Genomic DNA, 22,388 nt, shown 5'->3' on the forward strand with positions numbered 1-22,388 from the left:
TCAAGGTTACATTGCTCTTCATAAGAGTATTTTCTCTGGTGCATTTGGCAAAAATATTACAAAATTTAAAAAAGTTTACATAGTCCTTCTTATTTTTTTTTTTTTTATCTTGCCTCTAAATCAGGGGTCCTCAAAATATGGCCCATGGGCCGGATACGGCCCCCCAGGCTCCTCAATCCGGCCCCCAGTATTTACAGAACCCCCCTGCGAGGTGTTGGGGGGTGAAACCAAGCAGCCGCACATGACTGCCTGCCACTTCATCCATGTGCCAGCCCCCTGTTTAAAAAGTTTGAGGACCCCTGCTCTAAATAAATGACTATATATCAAAAACATTGGAAATATCAAAACTGTTATTACAAGGTACAGCTTTAGGAATCAAGTTTCACTTTTCAAAGGGGGAACATCATGGTTACTCTAGACAGAAGAGAAATAGTTAAAGATCTTTTACTCTTCTTTTTTAAAAATGATATATTAAACCATTCACTACACAGTGAGATTCAATGCAGTTTTGTGGAGTGTTTAGACAAATATTGACTGCAATTCAAATTCATATTCCACATTTCATATTCTATAAACAGAATAATTAGACATGATCACTGGATCAGCATATGAACATTGGTGGTGACTTTGCATCAATGCTATGCTTGAAAATGTAAGATGTTATATACTATGTAGGGTTTTTTTTGTTCTTCCTCTTCAGTTGCTTAAGAAATAAGAAAAATGTAACAAAATATAATGCAAAGGAAATATATCCAAATTCATCAGTGATACAGAAAATGACTGATGGTAGAAAAATATGGGTGAGTGATTAATTCTGGAATTAAAAAAAATAAAACCCAAGGATATCACTGAACCAAAAAAGTCAAAAGCCTACAGAACAAAATAATCAGGGTGTTCGAGAAAAGAAAATATTTACAGTAAACCAAAAAAAGATGTGTGGAAAAAAAAATATTTATTATTAAAAAATATATTTTTTCAAAGAACTTTAAAACTTCATTTACATCATCTTTGTCTAAAAGCACTAAAAGGATATTAGTTATCTTATATTCACTGACATCTCTTTGAGATGTGTATGGAATGAAATTTGCAACATACTATTTGAATAGATTTGGCTACACTGGGGAGGTCTACAGATGAGACCTAAAGACTATAGCAGACGTAGTACACAGACTGAATTAGCTTTGCAGATTTTGTACGTCTAAGCACAAAACCAGAGGCGTTTTATGCAGGAGTGAGTTCTCACGGTTATTTAACACCTACCAATGCAATGGTGCCTCATGGGATACCTGCTGCATTTTGTCCTATACTATGCAAATAGGACATTAGCCCCATTGAGCCACTTGACGTAAAACCACAGTATTGCTCAAGCACTCAAACATCATACTCCTCAGATTGTCATTTATTTTTTTTTCAGGGATAAAGAAGTATTGTATTTTAAGGTCTGTAACTTTCTTTAATATGAATATTTTCACTATAGCTTTTTGCAAATATTTTTTTTCCTTTTTTTTTTTTTACTTCTTCCTGTGATTAGTTTCAGGATTTTTGCATAAATATTTGAAGGATCATATAGCAAAATTGTGTTTTCCCTTTTGGTATGTGAAAATATAAAAAGATCTTGATTAGATAGGAGATTTTGCTGATGAGAAGTAACTGTCAGAGGGAAATATGTAAATCTTTATAATTATTTAATATAGACTTTTGCACATTGTGTTGGAAAGCAATTAAAGTTTAGTAATTGACTGATACTTCTATATATTGTTTGTAAAATATGAAGCAAAATAAGACAGTCCTTTCCGTTTATGATGGTAAACTTATAAAACCAAGACCAAAAATAAATAAAAATCTTCTCCTTACTTAAAATACCGTCGGCAATAAATTATGAATTATATGATATAAATCAGACACATAAGTCTTCCTAATATTAATTTAAGGCTTCTGGGAAATTAATGTGATCAAAAAATGAAGAATTAGTTGCTGGTTTTTTTTAAGAAAGATGCAAAGGATAGATTTTATTCTTATTCTGTACTTCCACACTTAGCAGTAACTCAGTTGAATTCCGTGGATGCAGCCTGCGATGAAACAAGATGAATACTGCAAAAATTGCTGGTATATATGGTCTGACTTAATATCAGTGATGTAACTTACTGCCTTGACGCTTAAATGGAATGCAAAACACAGTAAACACTGCATAAACAAGGGAAGAAACTTCTAATGTTCAAGCATATTACAGGACACAAAAAATTTTGTTACAATATCTCACCTATAATTAATAAGATAGTAAGACGTTGTCCTTTAAGTGACATATTTAAAGTTTATATGTATATATAGTATATACATGTATATTATACATGTGTGAAAGTATCTGTATATCTGATCTCATATTACTTTCTTGTAGAAAATTTTGCAAGTCACTGTGATTGTAGCTGAATGATGCAAGAGAGGAACAGGTACTTGGAGAAGGATAAGAGAAAATATTGAGGGAAGTGGAAGCAAGAAGAAAAACAAAGATCAAAATACATAATATCAGGAATTAAAGGGGCTCTTCAAATACTAAAGTATTAGAAAAATGTCAGATAAGGAGCTAAGGATTCATTTTTATTCTGGCAGAAGTAAAGATATAATTAAAATTTTAGAGTGAGGTCTATGGTCTTTGACCCATTCAACTATTACAATATCAATGAACATCTCCATATCAGGAGAAATGTCTAGTCCTTAAACTTCATGAAGAAAAAAATAATGATTAACATTCCATAATTATAACATCTTTTCTTTAAAAAAATCAGCCTCTTGCAATGTATTTTGCTATGTAAATGATACAATAAAACATAGAAACTGGAAAGATTTTCAGTGTAATCAAAGAACTCTTCAATTTATTTAAGCTGAGATGAAGGTTTTTTCCAGAATTTTTCTTTTACAAAACATTGTTTCTAAACTCTTTTTAGTTTTCATAGAGAATTAAAATTAAGAAGTTCATTTTTTTAAAAAGAATGAATTTCTGCATTTTGACCACTTGCAAAACCCGTACCGCTTCTATCAGTTATTTTTGAGGATACAACAGTTATATGGATATATTTTTTTATAAGAAAAACCCCCAACTCTTTAGTTAACAGTCTAGCATTTTCCAAAGTTTGAGAAATAAAATTTTGCTTGGCTATATCAAAATATGTCAGGTAAATAAAGAGGCATCCCAGACCTATGAATTCTATTGAAGAAACAGTGCCAAAATGACCAAGAAGAAAGAGTGATTTATGTGGCACAGCTGTCAGTCAGCCTTTTGAGTTCTGAGGTAAAGGTTCCATAGTTCCTACATCAGAGTTATCTATTTGTGTATACAGTTTTTAATCAAAGGAGCCGAGCCTTTTGTAGCTGATGCTTAGGGAGCAATTCTGACTACTCGTTTCACATCCTATTGATGATGTCTTAATAAAAACCTAACAGTCCATGAGACAAGAAGGCATTTTAAAAGATAATAGGAAAGAAAAAAAAAAAAAAGCATATGACTAATATCAGGTATTGATGCGCCAGTCTCTTTATTATTATTTACAGATGCATAATTAACACTGCTAAGAATAATGACATAGCTTTTATTCCATGGTTCGTGAACATTGTCTCCAAAGACTGGCAGGAAGACTTCGGAGTGATCTTATACTGGGAGACAGTTCTTTGTTACCAGTAATTTTGTACTAGCTTTGGCAGATGATAGGGATTTGGAAACACCCGTCTTGAGGAGGTGGAACACCAGTGCAAGTGGGATGAGCCCCAGGGTGTGCAGAGGGCTGCCGAGCTGTGATTCTCTGTGTTCCACAGAGTTAGGTTTTATTTTCCAATTCATGAAGAAATCACTTTGATTAGCTAGATTATTGTAATTCTTTGTTACTATTTCATTCAACCACTAAATCTGCTTATGAATTGTTTCTTTACAGGTACCTAAAACCTTTATGTGCTGATTTCTGTATATATGGTAATTTTATTCAAAGAAGATTGCTTAGATTATGTGCTTCTACACTTGTGCATTTTCAGTTCTTGCAAAATTATTCAACTCTTTAGCACTCTGTGAGAGGTCTTTAATTTAATTTTAAATTTTACTCTTTTTTTTAATAATGTTTTTTATCTAATTCAAACGAACTATATGACATTATTTTTCTTCTTCTAAGTTTAGGACAATAATTTTCTGAAGTCTTTTTTGTCAGTATTGGATCTGCTATATACATACAATCTACTTGTGTGTTAGGGCTCAAGCTCTCTGAAATTTCATATTTGAATCCAAAACCAAAAATGTGTTTTACAACTTCTACAATATGCTGTTATTCTCTTTAATTTAATTTATGGAAATGATACTTACAAAAAAAATTAGTTCAATTTAGGGATATTAATAAAATAGTCTGAGAACTGATTTGTTCTTCCTCACTTAAACATGGTACATTAAGTATAATGATTTACATCTTCTAGTATTAATAAAGATACCTTATTTTTGAAGATCGTGAATTTGACTTTACTTTTAAAGCAAGACATGACAACCTTGATTGGACATGTGATAGCTATATTCTGTAGGATTTCAGATGTTTTGGTTAGCTTTATTCTCTTGTTAGTTATTGTCTTGTCTATATTTCTCTGTTTTGAGCTGCTTATAGCTATTCACAGAATCACAGAATGGCTCAGGTTGAAAGGGACCTCTGGACGTCATTTTGTCCAACCGCCCTGCTCAGGCAGGGTCACCTGCAGCTGGTTGCCCAGGACCTTGTCCAGGTGGCTTCTGAGTATCTCCAGCAATGGAGACCTACAACCTGTCTTGCCAGTGCTTAGTCACCCTCACAGTGAAAAAGTGCTTCTTGATGTTCAGATGGAGCCTCCTGTGTTTCAGTTCATGCCAATTGCCTCTACACATTTTGAAAGATATACATAAAAAGCATTAGTGGACAGTAAGCTAAAATACTTGCAAGAGGGAGCAAGAGACAGAAAGTAATATAGGTTTAATCTCTTTGCTTTTTGGAATATCGTTGCAAACTAGCTATCTGGTTCTATTAAATTATTTGAAAGATGCATGTGAATTTTAGCACAAGACCTAAAGAACTGTATAAAGTTCTAGTGAAAAAACAGGTGAAGATGTGTAAAACTGGTGTTATGTACAAATGCACATTTTCTTCTGCAGGCTGCTAATTGTAGCAGCCCAAGGAACAACAAAAAGAAAAATAACAGTATTCAAGAAGGATATTAATATTAAATTATTAAAGTGCATGGTCATGAAACAGACCAGCTTCACAAGAATTTATATGACATGTTAATGAGCCAGAGTCCTGCAGGTGACTGTCCAGTGGCCTTAGGGCAGCATGCAGATCTCCTCTACATTGCTTTACCAAACAGCACTTTACATGGAGCTGCTGTGATCCTCACCTTTGGGATTATTTAATGTCATTAAAATTCAGTGTGCTAGAATGTTTTCTAACATAGTTTTCCTGATCAGTGTAAGAAAGATTAGAAAATCTCTTTCTAGATGGTTTGGCTGTGTTTACCCTGTCCATGAACCCTCTTGTATAGTTATATTTAAGTTCTCCTAGGTGACAGAGATCTTTGGTATGAAACCAAAGACCAATCATTCCAATATCTAAAAGGTTCTCTGGTGAGCTATCACCAATAACTTCCTCCAGAATCACTCTGTTCAGTTATGGAGAAGAGAAGATAGCATGTGCTTGCACTGTCATGACACTCATCATTCTGTTCCAGTGGTGGTGAGTCACTGGAGAATCCACAAGCAACTGTGAATATATAAAATGTGTTGTTTAAAAACATACCAGAATATCAGATTCCAGGCTGGTACTGAATCACTTCTGCTCCTAGCTAATGATATCTGCTGTGAAAAAAAAAATAATTGCTGTCTCAATTTGCAAAGGATCAGTTCAATCCAATTAGCTAGTAATGCAGTGATGATAATTGTCATAATGATTTTAAAGAGCTGTTGAAAACATCTCTGACTATGAATCCAAAACAAGTAACTTATGATATTTCACATTTTTTTGCAAATGTTTCATTCTGCAAATGAATATGTTTCATAAAAATATGGAAAGAATGTACACAGCGGTTCTAATTAAATAAAATAGGATGAAAAAATATTAAACCCATAGCTAATCAGATACAGAAGGCTATGACAGTGTAAAAATGCATTATGTTTAATTACCATAAAGCTCCAGAAAATTCAGAGATCAAGAAATAGTGAAAACTTGAACTTCTTGCCTACAAACACTGAATTGTGTGCGTAACACTGTGCGTGACTGTTTCTGTTGAGAGATGTCACTGATGAGCTTGCTATTTGAAGATATATTTACATCACTATCCATAGCACATCATATAAAACGGGTATTTTCAGCATCTTCCCAGACCAGACTTTTGTGAGCATTCTCTCATTCTTTTTTTCATTATTATTAAACTACCTAAGTGCGACTGTTTCTCTGAATTTGCCACACTTACTCTTCAGCACATTTACTCAGTGGTAGTCCACCGCAGGGTTTGCCAGAAGCAGAATTTTGTCTTCTTCTGTCACTTGATTCATCAAAGATATCAGATATCAGAGAAGACACTTAAATCATACTTCATAGGGCATTGGGGATGCAAATACCAGAGTAACCAATAAAGTGGAAGATACATCACTGTTTTCTACATGTATTATTTTTAAGATTTATGTAGGAATGAAGTGATACACAAGCCGGCATTAATCATTGCAATAAATTTCAGGTTGCCCACAGTAATTATTTCCACTGTTAATGCCTTAAGATGTTTAAGGCTTGTTTAATCTTTAAAACTGTGAATGACATGGACAGTGTAAGCATATGAATAAGCACTAAAGCCTTTAAGTGTGAATTTATCAAAAAGTTGCCTGAAGTAGTACATTACAAATCCAGATAAATGGTGCTTTGCACAATCCATCGAAGATAACTGGTTCCCTCCCATGCTTGGGCTGATGCCAAATTTCAATCTGAGTCTAATTTTGTTGTTTCTGTTACTCTTTTAAGTGACAGTAGTCTCTTTGGGCCTTGTCTACAATTAAGTGGCTGAGTGATGACCCCTAATGTTCACCAGTGTGAGCCTGTAATTGAAAGTAAACAGTTTTAGGCATGAAGTACAGAATGCTCTCAAAATGCTGAACTGTAAGAAACTGTTGTCCAAATTCTGCAGTTCTTTTCTAACCTCAACTAAATAAATCTAAACAAATTCGTGTGAGTAAGTGTGGTACAGCCTAAGGCTAACTTGAGCTTCCTTGTGTCCCCTGTTTTCATACATCTTGATTACAACCAGGGGACTATACCTCTGCTGTCCTCCACAGTCATAGTCTTACTATGTGGGAAGTTGCTAGTGTACTAATGGGTAATTAAAAAACATTACTAAAGAATTAATAACAAAACCATTTACAGCAACGAAGTGTGAAAAGAGAAATACTGTGGGAGAAAAATTTACACCACATAACTGTAGGTATCTAGTGCAGGGACTCAGAAGAACACATGCTGAAGGTTCGTACCCTTTTTTCCATTGGATAAACCTGGATGAAACTGGAGCTCCTAAATTCTGTGCCTTCCAAGGTGACTTCTTCCATGATCATTTCTAGATCTGCCTGGAGGGTTGGTTACTGTATTTACCTAAGTATAGAGGAGGTTGTGATGATTCTTCAGATTTTTTTTTAAATGCTTTGCTATGTTTCAGGAGGGGTGTTGATCCATGCCCACTGTTTCTATGCTATCAATCAAAGATCCTATTTCCAGTGTCTTTCTACTGCATTACCCTTCAGTCTCAAGCCCATGATCTCTGCTTCCAATATCCACCCTGTCACAGCTTTGCTTTCTGTCTTCAATATTGTTGAACAGTGGTGAGGGTCTCAGCTTTTCCCTGAATTCCTGTCACTGGGAAACAGTCCACCTTCCAAGCAAGTTACTTCTGGATAAGCTGAAAGAGTCAGAAGTGCCATTTCTAAGGCAGCCAGGTGCAAAAGCTCAGTGGGACCACTGACCAGAAGTAAACGACTGAAGATACTGAACAAGTAGCATTTGCCTCAGTAGTCAGGCAGAAGTTCCCACACTCTTAGCCACAAGTAAAATTATGTCTAAGCAGGTAAGTTTTCCTTTTTTTGTGAGTGTGTGTTTGTGAGCATGTAAAAAAACCAACAACCTGAAAAAACCCCCCTCAGAAATATATAGCTAGGTGTAATAACTTAGGTGGCCATTTGAAGGATGCAAAATAACAAGATGTTTTCTTATTCATATGATACACTCAATGGTAGAGTTGTGGTAGCATAGTTTATTGCCTAAGAACATCATCTAACAAAGTTTATTCTGTCACAGGGAACCAAAATCTTTTAAAATATATCATTTTCCTACTGTGTTCCGTAAGACAACATAATTTCTCTCTTTCAGTTTTTCTACCAGAGTGTCAGACGTGGTTTGTTGTTTGTGGCATAGAGATTTTATGACCCCTTCTGAATTTAAGATTTATCATCAGTTGCCTGCAAGTGGTAAGAAGAGGACACTGTGACCAGTTCTCTTCTTAGGCAGTGTAATGTAGCTGACATATCTACTTTTTTTTTTTTTTCTTTAATCACAGGTCTAGGTTCATTTTCTTCCTTCTGAAATGCATGTTTTAATGCCTGTTCGCAAAATATGGTACTTTTAGCCTAATCTAAATCCTAAACTGAATAATAAGGTGGAGGATAGTACCAACAAATGTAAATGTAGTTTTCACCTTCACTTTACTGTAAAAATATGTTATGCCAGATGTTTCAGCCACTAACAAGGCAATTTGTATCTATTCACACTTGGAATGCTCACATTTCATTGTTATATCAGTCATACACAGCACCAACTTAAACAGCTAAATACAGAAAGTGCTGAACTGCAAAAGAACTCTGTAAAATTATAAGAAACAAATTAATTAGTCTGAATTATGCTAAGAATTAAATAGCCATTTTCAGTCAGCTCTGCAGTTATATTGCAGAAAGGACTATGACTTCATTCAACTTTAAACATTAAATTCATGCAAAATGTTTTATGTTTCTATTTACTTGGGGCTTTGCTTTTATTTTACCTTCTTTTACCTATTCTTCCTTCTGAATACATAGAATCTCAATTCTGTTTTTCTTCTTTGCAATTTATATCTACATACTTTGTCTCCCTAAAGCAGTAAAAATCCCGCTGGTGGTACATCACACTTCAAAAAAGATAATGAAGCTCAATAGCACTGCTCAGTGCTATTCCATTTGTTTTTACTCTTTTTCTTCTAGGCTCTACATCGTCCAGAAGAGGATCAAGAAAAGTACAAGTCAGGAAGCAGTTACTTAGAATAAATAAAAGAACAGCAATAAAAGCATTCCTTGATGGACTGAGTCCAGTAAAGCTAGGTATTAGTCAATTACATGTCTGTCTTGTTGACAACTGTATGAACAACAACAATAGCAACAAAGAACTACCTTTGATGGCATGGAATTTTAGTGTATATCTGCAATGGGCAAGTATTCTTAGATGCAATGAATTTTATTTCTTTTAAAGAAAGGCTAAAAGTTTATCAGGATTTATACTGATCAGAAAAGCTTTTTACCTTTAGATTATTCTCCTAGTTTGGTAACAAAGACAAGAGACAACTTGAAGATTATGTAAATCCTAGCTGTTCTTGTATTAATTTTAGAAATTCAAAACATTTTGATCTTCTGTACACCTTGGAATTAAAAAAAAAAAAAAAAAAAAAGTACTGCATTTTTAAAAATCTCCTTTAGAATTAGAAAAGGAACCTTTTTTTATATATATATTTAAATGAATTTTGAAAAATACCAGAGCATTCTAATTGGTGTTTCAGGCTTCTACATTTATTTGTTTGTTTTGGGGGTTTGGGGGTTTTTGTTGGTCCTTTTTCTCCAAAGGATAGCTATGCTTGGTTAACCTGGCTGAGGCAGTGAATATATGGTGAGACTTCTACAATTGATACTGCTCTTTGGTCAGAGGTGGGATTTTAAAAGCCAGATTAGTGAATTTATGATTAAAATTCCGTTATGAAAGAAATTTTGAAATTCAGGCTTTCAGAAAGCAGTAATGTGTGAAATGGAAGCCAGCCTATATTGAAAATATGGAATGTTTATATACATGTGTTTTGGCATATTTTGCATTTTTAAAGGAGTCTATAATTAGAGTAATAGAAATTTTAATGCATCAACATACGACCTTTGTATCTTTACATAAAAGCATCCATACTCAGTTTTTTCCATCATGTTTCAGTAGGTCATTACAGTGGATGTACACATTACATTGAGATGAATAAGGTGTATCTAACAATATTGCTGCCATCTTTAAACACAAAATATATTTTAGAATAATGGAGAAAAAATAGGTAATTTAAATAACCTGCTGCTTCGCAGAAAGGCGACATATTTTGAATCACACCTATTGTATTGCCAGTCATGCACTTATGCTGCAACCATTGAGAGTCTTGGTTAGAACAAATAATAAGATCAATAATAATCAATAATAAATAAAGATCAATAACTGCACTTGATAGTTGTAGTAGGTTTACTGTGAAAATCAGGAGGGATGGTACTCTCCTTTTCAGACTTTCTCCTGATTATGTATTCTTACTTGAACGCTAGCTGAGTGCTTTGCTTTTCAAAGAGAATTGTTTTCTTGCAAAGGATAGTTGTACTTCAGGCTGTATTCTGGGAACACCTATCCTTTTAAATAAAAGGTCTTCCACCTAAAACTGGGCTGCAGCCTCTTGTAGCAATAGATTTTCTACTGTTGATATATTGCTCGAATTCATTGCTCTCTGTGCGTCAGATGGCTATTCTATGGATAAGGATATCGTGCTTTCTGCAGAACTTTTAAGTCTTGAAAACAGTGAACAATAATAATTGAAGCCAATATCTGTCAGATAAAGTAAAAAAAATAACATCAAATCAAAATAAAAATCCAAATACACTTTCAAAAGCAAACAGAATTTACTTAATTATCCAAATTGCTACAGTGAGCCCATGGGTGTGTATATTGCCTGTATGTGTAAATTAAAACAAATAATTTATAAAGAATTGGAATAAAAAAATATAATAAAGAAAAAAATAGATTCCACCAGTTTTATTAATATATAAAATAATGGCATTTTGCAAACCCACCACAAACCTTTCCCACTGAATTAATTTTTCTTCGCTACTTGTCCTAATTTCAGCTGGGACAGAGTTTATTTTCTTCTTAGTAGCTGGTGCAGCGCTGTGTTTTGGATGTGGTGTGAGAGTAACGCTGACAGCACACTGATGCTTTTAGTTGTTGCTGGGTGATGTTTATACTAAATCAAGGACTTTTCGGTTTCTGAGGCCCTGCCAGTGAGAGGGCTGGGGGGGCACGGGAAATTGGGAGGAGACACAGCCAGAACAGCTGACCTGAACTAACTGAATGGATATTCCATACCATATGACGTCATGCTGAGTATGTAAGTTGGGTGAAGAAGGAAGAGGGGGACGTTCAACTTTATGGCATTTGTCTTCCCCAAGTAACCATTAGCCATGATGGAGCCCTGCTTTCCTGGGAGTTGCTGAACACATGCCTGCCCACGGGAAGTGGTGAATGAATTCCTTGTTTTACTTTACTTGCATGCGCGGCTTTTGCTGTACCTTTATCTCAGCCCATGAGTTTTCTCACTTTTACTCTTCTGATCCTCTCCTGATCCCACTGTGGGGGGAGTGAGCGAGCGGCTGCGTGGGGCTTAGTCACTAGCTGGGGTTAAGCCACGACACTAATATGAAATAGAGCACATTTTCCAAAAAGGTAGGTTCATTGACATTTATGAGCATTAAAATTGGGATATTACAGAGCACATTTTCAAATACATAGGAGAGGAGGAGCACCAAAGAAATAGTAACATTAAAACCAAACACATTTTAAGAACTAAGAACTTGTGAGTACTGGATAAAAAGTAGAAGTACAATGTTTCAAAATACAGTGTATAATCTGGATACTATTCTTGTTTTTGTCAATGTGATCAGGATTTTTATCCAAAAAAAATAAATCTCTATACTCACTGTTTAATGTATCTGGAGGCAGAAGCAACTTGAAATTTTTGTTACATTTCTGCAGGCTTTGTGAGGGGTATGCCTTATTCAGTAAAGCATTTTCAGTTGGTTGTTGTTGGGGTTTTTTTTTAATTTATTGTTGTTTTGGGTCTTTCTTTGTTTCAGTTTGTGGTTTGATTTTAGTTTTGCTGATGTTTTTTTGAAAGTTTCTTCCTACCCTGATTTCTTAAAAAAAAAAAAAAAAAGAAAGAAAGAAAAGAAGATATTTATAGGGACGCAAAACATTGTCAAGTGCTTTGAAATTCTCAGTGACTTGCAGTGCTTCTGAGAATGTAATACTCACTGGAAGCTTGCAGAAAGCAGACATATTAGTCTACAAGATCCTGGACACAGATCTGAGTATGCACCTTGAAGGATGACTTAAAAAGCTATGCTTATCCTGAGCAAAACCTAATTGCCTTCCACCTCCAAGATACTTTTGTACTCTGGACAGGATCCATTCAGGAGCTACCTTTGGCCTGCCACCATTTTTACAACTACTTCCAAAGGCAAAGATTTCTTTTCAGGGACATGGAATTATAGAAACACTGCTTGAAATTCTCACATCAACATGAATTTCAGTGGGGTTTTTTTCCTTCCTTCCTTTCTTTCTTTGCAGAAAAATGGTTGAAAAATTCAGCTAAAATTAGAGTCTGGTTAATGTCTGTAAGACCAAGGTTTGAACAGATTCAGTTGTGGATTTGAATGTGAATGTCACTACGTTTGAAATGGTTACACCTATAGGATCATAAGATCATAGGATAATTCCAGCTGGAAGGGAGCTCACGAGTCTCCAGTCCAACCTCCTGCTCACAGCAGGGCCAGCTCTGAGGTCTGGCCTGGTTGCTCAGGTTTTTGTCCAGCTGGGTCTTGAAAACTTCCACAGCTGGAAACAGCACAGGCTCTCTAAGCAGCCTGTCCTACTGCTGGCTCTCCGCAGGAAGAAAGTGCTTTTCCTTATACACAGTCAGGACCTCTCTTGTTCCAGGTCATGACAGTTATTTCCTGTCCTTTCACGGTGCACCAGTGTGAAGACCGTATCTCTGTCTCCTTAATAGCCTTCCTACACACACCAAGGGGCTGCTATAAGGTGTCCCTTCTCAGGCTGAACCAGCCCTGGTCCTTCAGCCTCTCCTCACAAGGCAAGCGCTACAGCCCCCCTGCTCTCGACCTCTATGTCTTGGTGTCTCTCCCCTGAACTTACTCCAGTTAGCTGAAATCTTTCCTGCAGTGGGACCCTCAATACCACCATCTTCATGAGCAGTTCTCAATGCCAGGGATGTACTTCTGCTGTATCCTGTCTCTATTATGGAGAATCCCCCAGGGAAACACTAGGTGTAATTCTTCACAGCCTGGAAACCAAAAAGGCTGCTGTGATCATGTGCTGGTCTGAACACCACATGGACTGGAGCATGCATCTAATGCAATTGGCATAAATAGTTCTGTATAGATGTAGTTTTAGCCTCTGGGCATCAACACATTCCTTTAGCATTTTTCGACACAGATATTGTTGTACAACTGATATACTAGGATAATTAAGTCAAATAAATTAAGCGTGTAAAACAGTATCTGTATGTGGTGTTTAGGTATGTTACATTCAAAATGCTTTTGTGAAGATTAATAGTTTTTGCCTGCCTTGACTCCCCAACTATCTGTGAGTGGGTCTACATTGCAATCCAGGATGTCCAATTCCTTGCAGATATGATCGCTCAAGTTAACATTAGCCTGCCCAGGTCAGCTTCTGGTATCGCATGAGGTATGCAAAGGGCATACCCCCATATTGAACTTCAACACACTGATATCCAAAGCTATAAGATTAAAGTACATCAACATGTGCTGTGCTTTGACGTACAGGATGGACAGTTTTAAATCCCTGCATGACATCAGTGTAAGAAGGGCATGTGGCTTCATTAACAAATTTAATTCATATTTCAGTATCTCCCACACGCTGTTTTAACAAAGGTGGATCTCTAAGACACCCTTTACCCTTTACCAACCTCTGAGGGCAAAAGGATGTTTGGACTCATATTCCCCATTCACCACCCAGAGAAACCGTGGCTCGATCCCATCACAGCACCATCAGTTCTTTAGAACTCCCTGGCTCCAAATACTATTACAATACTGCATATAGTATAATACTATATGCTACAGTACTATGTAGTATAGTACTAACGTCCTGCAGGTTTGTGAGCCATGTTCTGTGACACAGCAGAGAACCATCTCCTCCATTGTAAGATCTGATATATTGATAATTGCCTGAAACATTGCTTAGTGCACAAATTCAAGTGGAGCTGGTGCAAAGCTGTTCTGGTCAGATTGGAAAGGAACTGCCTAACTTGGTAACCACAAGGGGGTACAGGACGGAATGGCTTTAGGTCTTGCAATGGTGGGTTCTGTCCAGTGCTTCCTGGAAAAACCTGCTGTGGTAACATAACATAACAGCTTAGGTGCAGAGCAGGGGTTGTTTACAACCCTCAGGACCACCAATGAGGACCCCCTGTGACCACCGTTCACACATTGAGCTCATGCAGACAGATGACACCCACTCTTGCTTTGTATGTAGTGTCCCCTCTGGAAAGCATAAAATGCAAGTAAATGAAAGCATGGGTGGGACCCCCCCCAAGACACCTAGGGTGAAGAGGACCAGTGAAACACCACTGGATCCACAGCTGATGATTTCACTTTCTCTCTCTACACTTCCCCCACCCCGTTCTTCTCTCCTGTCTGTCTTTCTATTGACTACTGACCAGATCTAAGTAACAACATGTGGCACAGGACTGGCTTATCCAGTTAAAGTGATCGCCATTGAGCTATTGTATCTAACCACGTCTTGTATTTTCTATTAGTATATCATAAAACTGGTTGGTTGGTGGTGTTTCACCTTGTCGGTCCAAGGGTATCACAAACTTGGTCGCTGGTCATAAGGGGAGGAGGTCATCCTAAATCTCTCCTTTTAGGTCATGACAGCCATCAGTGCTGGCACTGTGTCCTTCCCCTTTCTGGGCTGCAGCTGCAAAGAAGGAAGCAAAGAGGTGTAAGAAGCGGTACATTCCCAACCGCTACAGCAGCTGATGTATGGTTGTTCTCCCCAGGAGAACCTGATCCAGGGAGTGAATATAAGTACTTTCAGAGTCTGTAGTAGACCAAAGGTCCTTCTTTGGCCACCTACAATCCTCCCTTTGCCTACCAAAGGCAGGTAATTAGGGACAATAAACAGGGAATTATTTGAAACTTTCCTTTATTATTAATGATCAGAAAAAAAATACTTCTTGAATTTTCTGAACTGGACAATGCATCTGGATCATCATCTTTAATAGTGACTTATAGACAATCCTCTGTTTGTTTAACATCTTTTAACACATATTTATTCTTTTGTTATCCACAACATCCATTGAAAATGAGCTCCACAGTTCAATTATATGTTTGATTTAGCTGCCTGTCCCCAGGTGTCCTCTTACTCTACGGTTATTCAGAATTTCCTGCTGTTATTAGCCATGCAACTGATGATCACAGAGGAGTAAAAGACATTTGTAGTTATAGTCAAAACTGAGCATTGGAAGTTATTGCATTTTACCAGTGGGGGAAAAAAGGCTCACAAAACCCAAGAAATATTATTTCTGCTTATCTTGGAATACTGTAGGCACAGAACATTTAAATACAGATTGCGAAAACCATTGCAGATGATGGGGACTCTTTCAATTCAGTATGTATTAACTAATGTTATCAAGCAATGCAGCCTGGAGATATTACTAGGACAGATCACAGTATTTTTTATGCTAAGCATGAAATAAATTCCACAGAATCAAAAGTTTAATTTTGGACAGTGCCAGTTTAACCTAGTAATTAATCTGAGGCAGAGAAAAACCCAGTAGCATGCAGTTTACTGTGTTATGGATCTTTCAAGTAAGACCTCTATGATTTTTGGGGTTTTGTGGTCATAAAAAAGATCCCATAGCTGTTCTTTGTAGGTGATGGAATTTGCTTTCCTTGGAAAAAATTTCTCTCCTTTTATCATTATACAACATGGTTCGCACAGCTCAGCTGCTGCCCTCTGTTTCCAGAAGGGGATGTACTTCTTCAATTCCATATGTTTATACTACATAAAGGATTTGCAGACCCATGTGACACAAAAATATTTTAAATATAGGCTAGTATTATATTTATAATAGATGTGTGAACTAATAAGTGATTTCAAAACACCACCAGTGATTCAGGATGCTGGACCATACTGTAATTTTATCAAATGACTAATTATCTCAAAACCAGTCTGAACTGGCATTCCACAATAGGATGACTAAATCTGCTAAGTTAAATGATCACGTATTTAGCTCGGCATAACTACAGCTTCCTGATGTTGGATGCCACCTCCAGCAGAACTTTTAAGGAGACTGGGTCTATGCTATCCTCGACAGAGCATCACCTGTAATAGAAAATAACAAGAGAGCTTCATTGATACCTTGATGTTCTGTGCTGTTTCTTGGCCTCCACCATGTTTCTTAGAATGTGATGAGCTAACTCTAAAGTAAGACATAGAAATGTTGTCAACTCAGCTACCGAGTTTCATTCTTACGTGAAAAAAATACTTTCCTGTCTGGGAGCTTCAAGTCCTGTAGGTTCAAGTCACTGTATTTTCTTGACCACAAACTCAGTGTTTGACTAGAGAAACCTTGTCAAAGAATCTATTTGTAAAAAAAATAGCGTGTTTTCATTAAAAAGCTTTCAATTCTTACTAAATGTTTTTTCCTTATGAAAAGATGTTAACGCAAATATATTTCACCAAGATCTACTTCATACCATTCACATTGCCATATTACATAGGGCACATATGTCAGCATGTAACATGCAAGAACTGCAATGGGCTCAAACAGAAATATACTTTATCAAACAAGCACCTCCTAGTTTTTCTGTATGTACTGACTTATAGATAGTATTGATTTTATTCTGAGCAAAATATCCTTAGCTGTTCCTAAAACAATTTCAGCTGTCTGGTGAGTATCTCACACCAGTAAGAAAAATTTTGTTTTCTATCTAGATGCAGTGATATCCTTGTGTAAACAACAGTGAGAATTTACAAAGCATCCAAATGAAAAATAGCTGGAAATTGACAGCTTGAGCACCAGTAAGTATTAACACCCTCCTTGCTAATTGCTGCCATCACAAATTAATGGAAGTCTTTTAAATCTCCTGACAGTGGTTATGTAACATTCTGTGGTTAAAGGAACTTGAGGCAGGACATAACAGATGCCGTCATTAATATGCAACTGCATATGCTTCCAGTGCACAAGGGTTTGTGAGGGTTTTTTTTCCCTTTACATCCTCATTTTTTTTCTTTGCTATTTGAAAATAATTCTTTACAATTCTTAGCTTCTGCTTTTCCACTCGGTTTTTTTAAAGAGAACTGTTTTAACCCTTTGTCTTTTTCAATGAGGGAGCATGTTTAGATGGTATTCCAGAGTTATGCTAAGCATCTATTCTTAGTAGAACCAGAACTAGCTATAATTTTAACAGATTGTATATGATGAATAAATTATCTTTTACTGGGTCTTTTTTTTTTTTTTTTTTTTTGTCTTTTTTTTTCTCCTTTTTTTTCTGACAAACTTAGAAAACAAAATAAAACTTTGGGAAACAAAGTGCTCTGTTACCCCTGCTGAATTTCAACCTCTTACTTTGTCAGTGCTTAAAACCTATCTTGAACTTCTGAGTTCTGTTTCTTCATGGAATTAATTTTTTCTTCTTGCAAATCTTTATGGGTTTCACTTTAAATAAAAGCAACTGATACACTTTAAATAAAAGCAACTGACCTGACTATGCCTGCAAAAAGCCACCCAAAACAAGATATCTGTCCTTGCTTTCTTTCCAGCATTAATAATTAGGTATGGCAGTGGAGAGACCAATATAGAAAGGTTAATATATATCTGTATATGAACAAGAGATTACTGTTACAGATTTACTTCATTTTCCACTTCTCCTTTTCTTTATATACCTTCCATCATGCCCCCCCTTTTCATCTCTCCATCCCTTCTTTCCCTATGAATGAGGACATCTTCAACACTAGTTTGCAATGGTCTCCTTTTGCTGCTCACCCTGAGCTCTTTTCTCCCACTAACCAAGACAGCAGGAGTCTAAAACAAGGCAGAGTCTAAAAGCACCTTCATAACAAGGATACACATACCATCTTTCTCCCTGAGAGATCACAGCTTGGCCTCTTCTGTCCCTTTGTATCTCTCAACAGTCTCCATCAGGGAATTGATGTCACTTCTCTTGGTGAAAAACAGTTGATGTACATCTGCCTTAGGGACTTGGGGCTTATGCCTGAGTCACTGATGGGCATGTGACTCAGCATCAGTGAATTGGAGAGGACATCTCTGGAAAGAGAACTGCACAGCAGCATACATGGAAGACTTCCACCTTTCACAGTCACAGGTTCGGGGTCCCTCAGGTCACCAGAGCTACTCTGTTCTATTCCTCTGTCCTGAATAGTGTGAGGGAGTCTACATGAATGGTGACTTGGAAAGGAGATTGGATAGGTGAGAGTCACAACACAGAAATATAGCAGCCACTTCTCTTTCTAATATAATCAAAGATTGTTATAAAGTGATAAAAGACCCCACTGAGTCAGATCCCAGCCTGTGCTGTTACTTGGGATTATTCTGTCCCAGGTGTGAAGGGCTTGTGTTTCTCTGTAATACCTCATGCAAATCTTGACACAATTATCCAGCCTGTTGTAGTTTCTCTGCATGCTGATTCTTCCTTCCACTGTCTGCCTGTCCTGCCACTTCAGTGTCATCCACAAACCTGGTTAGTGTCTATTCAGTCCCATCATCAAGATCATTTATAATGATACTTAACAGCACCTGACACAGGAGAAACTCTTGGAGAACTCTACATCTGATTTCTGCCAGTGGGACTTTGAACCATTCACACTTTGACCCTGGTAGTTTAGATCATTTTCTACAGAAATGATGGTCTATCTGTCCAGCAGAGAGCTTGACCACTTGTCTATGGGGATGTTGTGGGAGACTGTCAAAACCCTTGCCAAACTCCAGGCAGATGACAACCACAGCTCTACCCTCATCCACTCAGCAAGTTTTTTCATCTGAGAAGGCAACCAGGTTGGCCAAGTACAAAGGTCCCCACCTATCCCCTATTTCATTCTCCTGGGCCACTGGGTGGCAAGCACCTGCCCTTTAGCTGCTGATGCTTAGCAAAGAACATGGTGGGGTGTAGACGAATTATAGAGGAATGAAGGCAGATTAATTAACATTGATAATATAGAGCTGTGGGCTTGCTTCAGGGGTGGTGGGTTGGCTGATGTGGATAATGTGCAGCTGTGGATGGTTCCTACTAAGTAGTTAAATAGCTCTAAGGGGTATGGAAGAGGAGGACTGTATGGGGAGGAGCACTAAGTGAAGAGAGACCCAGAAGAAGCAAAGGAAGGGGAGAGAGAGTGTGAGCATGCGCATGTGTGCCCCAGATGTAGGAGAGAGAAGGGGCCTGGATGAGGAGAGGCTTGCTGAAAGAGGAGCCCAGAAAAGGAAATATCTGGATGCAGCAGAGGCAAGAAGCAGGGTGGACTGGCCTGAAGAGGCTGAAGAAACAGCATCGACAGTAGATGAACTTTTGAAACCTTGTTGAGGATCGGTGGCTGTGCTGGGGCAAAGCATGGGAGCTACTTATTGAAGTTAAACTGGTGGGATGGTAAAAGCCTTGTTACAGCCAGCTAGTTTTGATAGTGCTGTGACAATGGGGTGAAGGGAAGTGTTGATGATCATGTGGTGGGAATAACTTGAAAGCAAGAGTGCTTTGCTCACCTTCTTTAACACCTCTCAGACACAACATTGCTGTCTGTTTTGTAAATCTCCTGGAGCTGACCTGCAACTTTTATGAATGCCTGTTTGTTCAGGCTAAAAGCATGACTATGGTTAACCCATGTTCTTGCCTGCTTGCTTTCACTGTGGGTGATGTGCTGTCCCTGGGGGCATCTCTCCAAGTGGAGATTCTGACTTGGAGGCCAGAGATAAGAGCCCCTATTTTTGCAGTTAATGCTCATTCTAGATTAGGATGAAAGATCTGGCATATTGAAATGTAGTTATACATGCAATCAGGGGCAAGATGCAATAGAGGCAAATATACATTGGGAATCTTTTTTTTTTTAGAGAGATAATATTATAAGCATGTCTTAATAAAAATTCTATGCAACACTCTTCAACATCTACAGTTATTTTAGACTGTGTTACAAAACTCTATCCATCATCTATTTGCTATGGGAACATTAAAGTTGTCAAAATAAATTATCAGAGGTTAAGCAGGTCAAAAATTAAGACAGGTTAGGTAAAGGCTGGTTTAATTCATTACTTTTCCATATTTGCAAAACATTTTCTTTACATGTCACTTCATTGTGTCTTGCTAGTGCTGTTATGAGAACCTGGCTCCTTCCAGGATATTTCTTTTCTCCAAATATTTCAAAACCCTTTAGGAAATGCTATAGAGCAGTTATAATACTTTTGGCAATGACAGTTAGGCAAAACAGTTTATGAAACTCCAAAATAGTGTTTTAATTATGTATTTATTTAAGAGTTTAGTACTTTACAACTGTAAAGGAATCTGGTTTCTAAGAAAAAACATAAATCATATTTAAATTTTGTTAAACCATTGAGGGGCCTTAGATAAACCCACCAGCAAGAAATAGATGTCAGGAAATTGAAGAGAGAAAGTTGTTTTCTCTTTCTTGTCCACTTTTTGGAAGAGTGCTTAACAACTTTAAGGTGGAAGATGGAAGCAAAAGCAAGGGTTTCATATTTTTAAATGCAAGGTACATGTGGCTCACCAGTTAATTTTCATACCTTCTACATACTAATCCAGCTGTTCATTGATTTCATTTAGAGCATCTGCTTCAACTTCATAAATAAACATTTATTTTCCCAACAGTGTCAACAAGTTGTTCAGAAAACAATTAAGAGTTGATAGATTAGGAGCATACACAGTGGCCACTTAGATGGTCTAAACCAAAGCTCATATCTAGCTCATTGTATGAGTAACTATGATAATAAATAGATGGACATTGAAATAAATGAATTATGTGCATTGTGGTGTATTTAAAAGGAAAAGCTACTTTTATCCTGCACTTTGAACTTGCTAAGAATCCTGTGAGCTCATTTTATTCTCCAAAATGATGCCTCAAACATAAAGAATAGAGGCATAGAAGAGCTATCCAACCGATACTTTTGTTCTCAGTATTGATTTTTTTCTTAGCAGGATATTACGCTGATGCAGCTTGTAAGTGAACTAAAAAATAACATTTTCTCTTTCAAAAAAAATAACAACAGAAAGCCCAGCATATTTCTTTAAAAAGAGCCTACTTCATGCCAGTAATCCATCAGAAAAGCATACCACCCAGAAGGACGTTTCTTTCACAAACTTGCCACCAACAGTTTAAACCAATTGCAGACTTCTCAAATATATTAATAAAGAGTTTGCCTTGGGCTCATAAACCTATAATTGTGGTTCGTTAGTAAGACTTCCAATTTGTAAAACTTGTTGTTACTCTAGATGCCATTCAAAGCTCCCAAGAAGATTGTTAAATGGTTGGAGATAAGTAGAAGGTTGCTACAAAGCAGGGGTTTGCCTTTGAATATAGAATAAATAAGGATTGAAGTGATGCAAATGAAAGCCTAAGAGTTTCTAATCTTCTCTATGGTGAATTAAAGGATAAGAATGACATAGAAGCAAAAATTCATCTGAGTGTCACAACTTCAGAGGTTAATTGCCAAGTGTTGTCCTGAGAAATCAGACAAAAAAAAAAAAAAAAAAAAAAAAAGAGCTTATAATACCGCACAATAACTAGCACTTTTCAGTACATTATGGTGCAGCCTACAGACTGCTTCACGTTGATTCTTCTGCTTTCAGTGTATAAACTCTCTGGAACAATGTATCACTGTTGCGTATTTATTAAGTGACCTGGAAGCAAATGAGTCAAGTAACCTACACCTGTGGCTTCAAGCTTCCTGTTTGTGAAGCTGAATGTCATGAAATCACATCTTATGCTCCAGTCTACAAATGATACACCAAAGTAGTCCTTCTTACTTCTGTTTGGCTACCTTGACATCCTCAAGGAGTGAGATGAAAAAAAGACCATCATTTGAGCAACAGGAGGCATACAACAATCTTGATGGTTGTTAGTTTTCTGTTTTCTCAGCTGCATTAGCCCACCTCCTTTTCCTGTGCACATGTACCACACCATGCACAGCCTGAGCACACACACAGATGCCACATATGACGACTGAGCGCAGCATGAGTTTCACTTCACTGGTTTTCCAGCATCAAA

General features: G+C 37.0%; 1 long non-coding RNA gene across 1 annotated transcript in view; it reads left to right on the forward strand.

The window, feature by feature from the left end:
• The window catches only part of LOC130146953 (uncharacterized), a 41,102-nt gene extending 23,918 nt beyond the window's left edge, over nucleotides 1-17,184 (forward strand). Inside the window, exon 3 of the long non-coding RNA XR_008821055.1 lies at nucleotides 17,097-17,184. This is a non-coding gene — a long non-coding RNA (uncharacterized LOC130146953). The remainder of the gene's footprint in view (nucleotides 1-17,096) is intronic.
• Nucleotides 17,185-22,388: the final 5,204 nt, after the last annotated feature.

The sequence above is a fragment of the Falco biarmicus genome, chromosome 3 (genome assembly GCF_023638135.1).
Source record: "Falco biarmicus isolate bFalBia1 chromosome 3, bFalBia1.pri, whole genome shotgun sequence".
Classification (NCBI taxonomy): domain Eukaryota; kingdom Metazoa; phylum Chordata; class Aves; order Falconiformes; family Falconidae; genus Falco; species Falco biarmicus.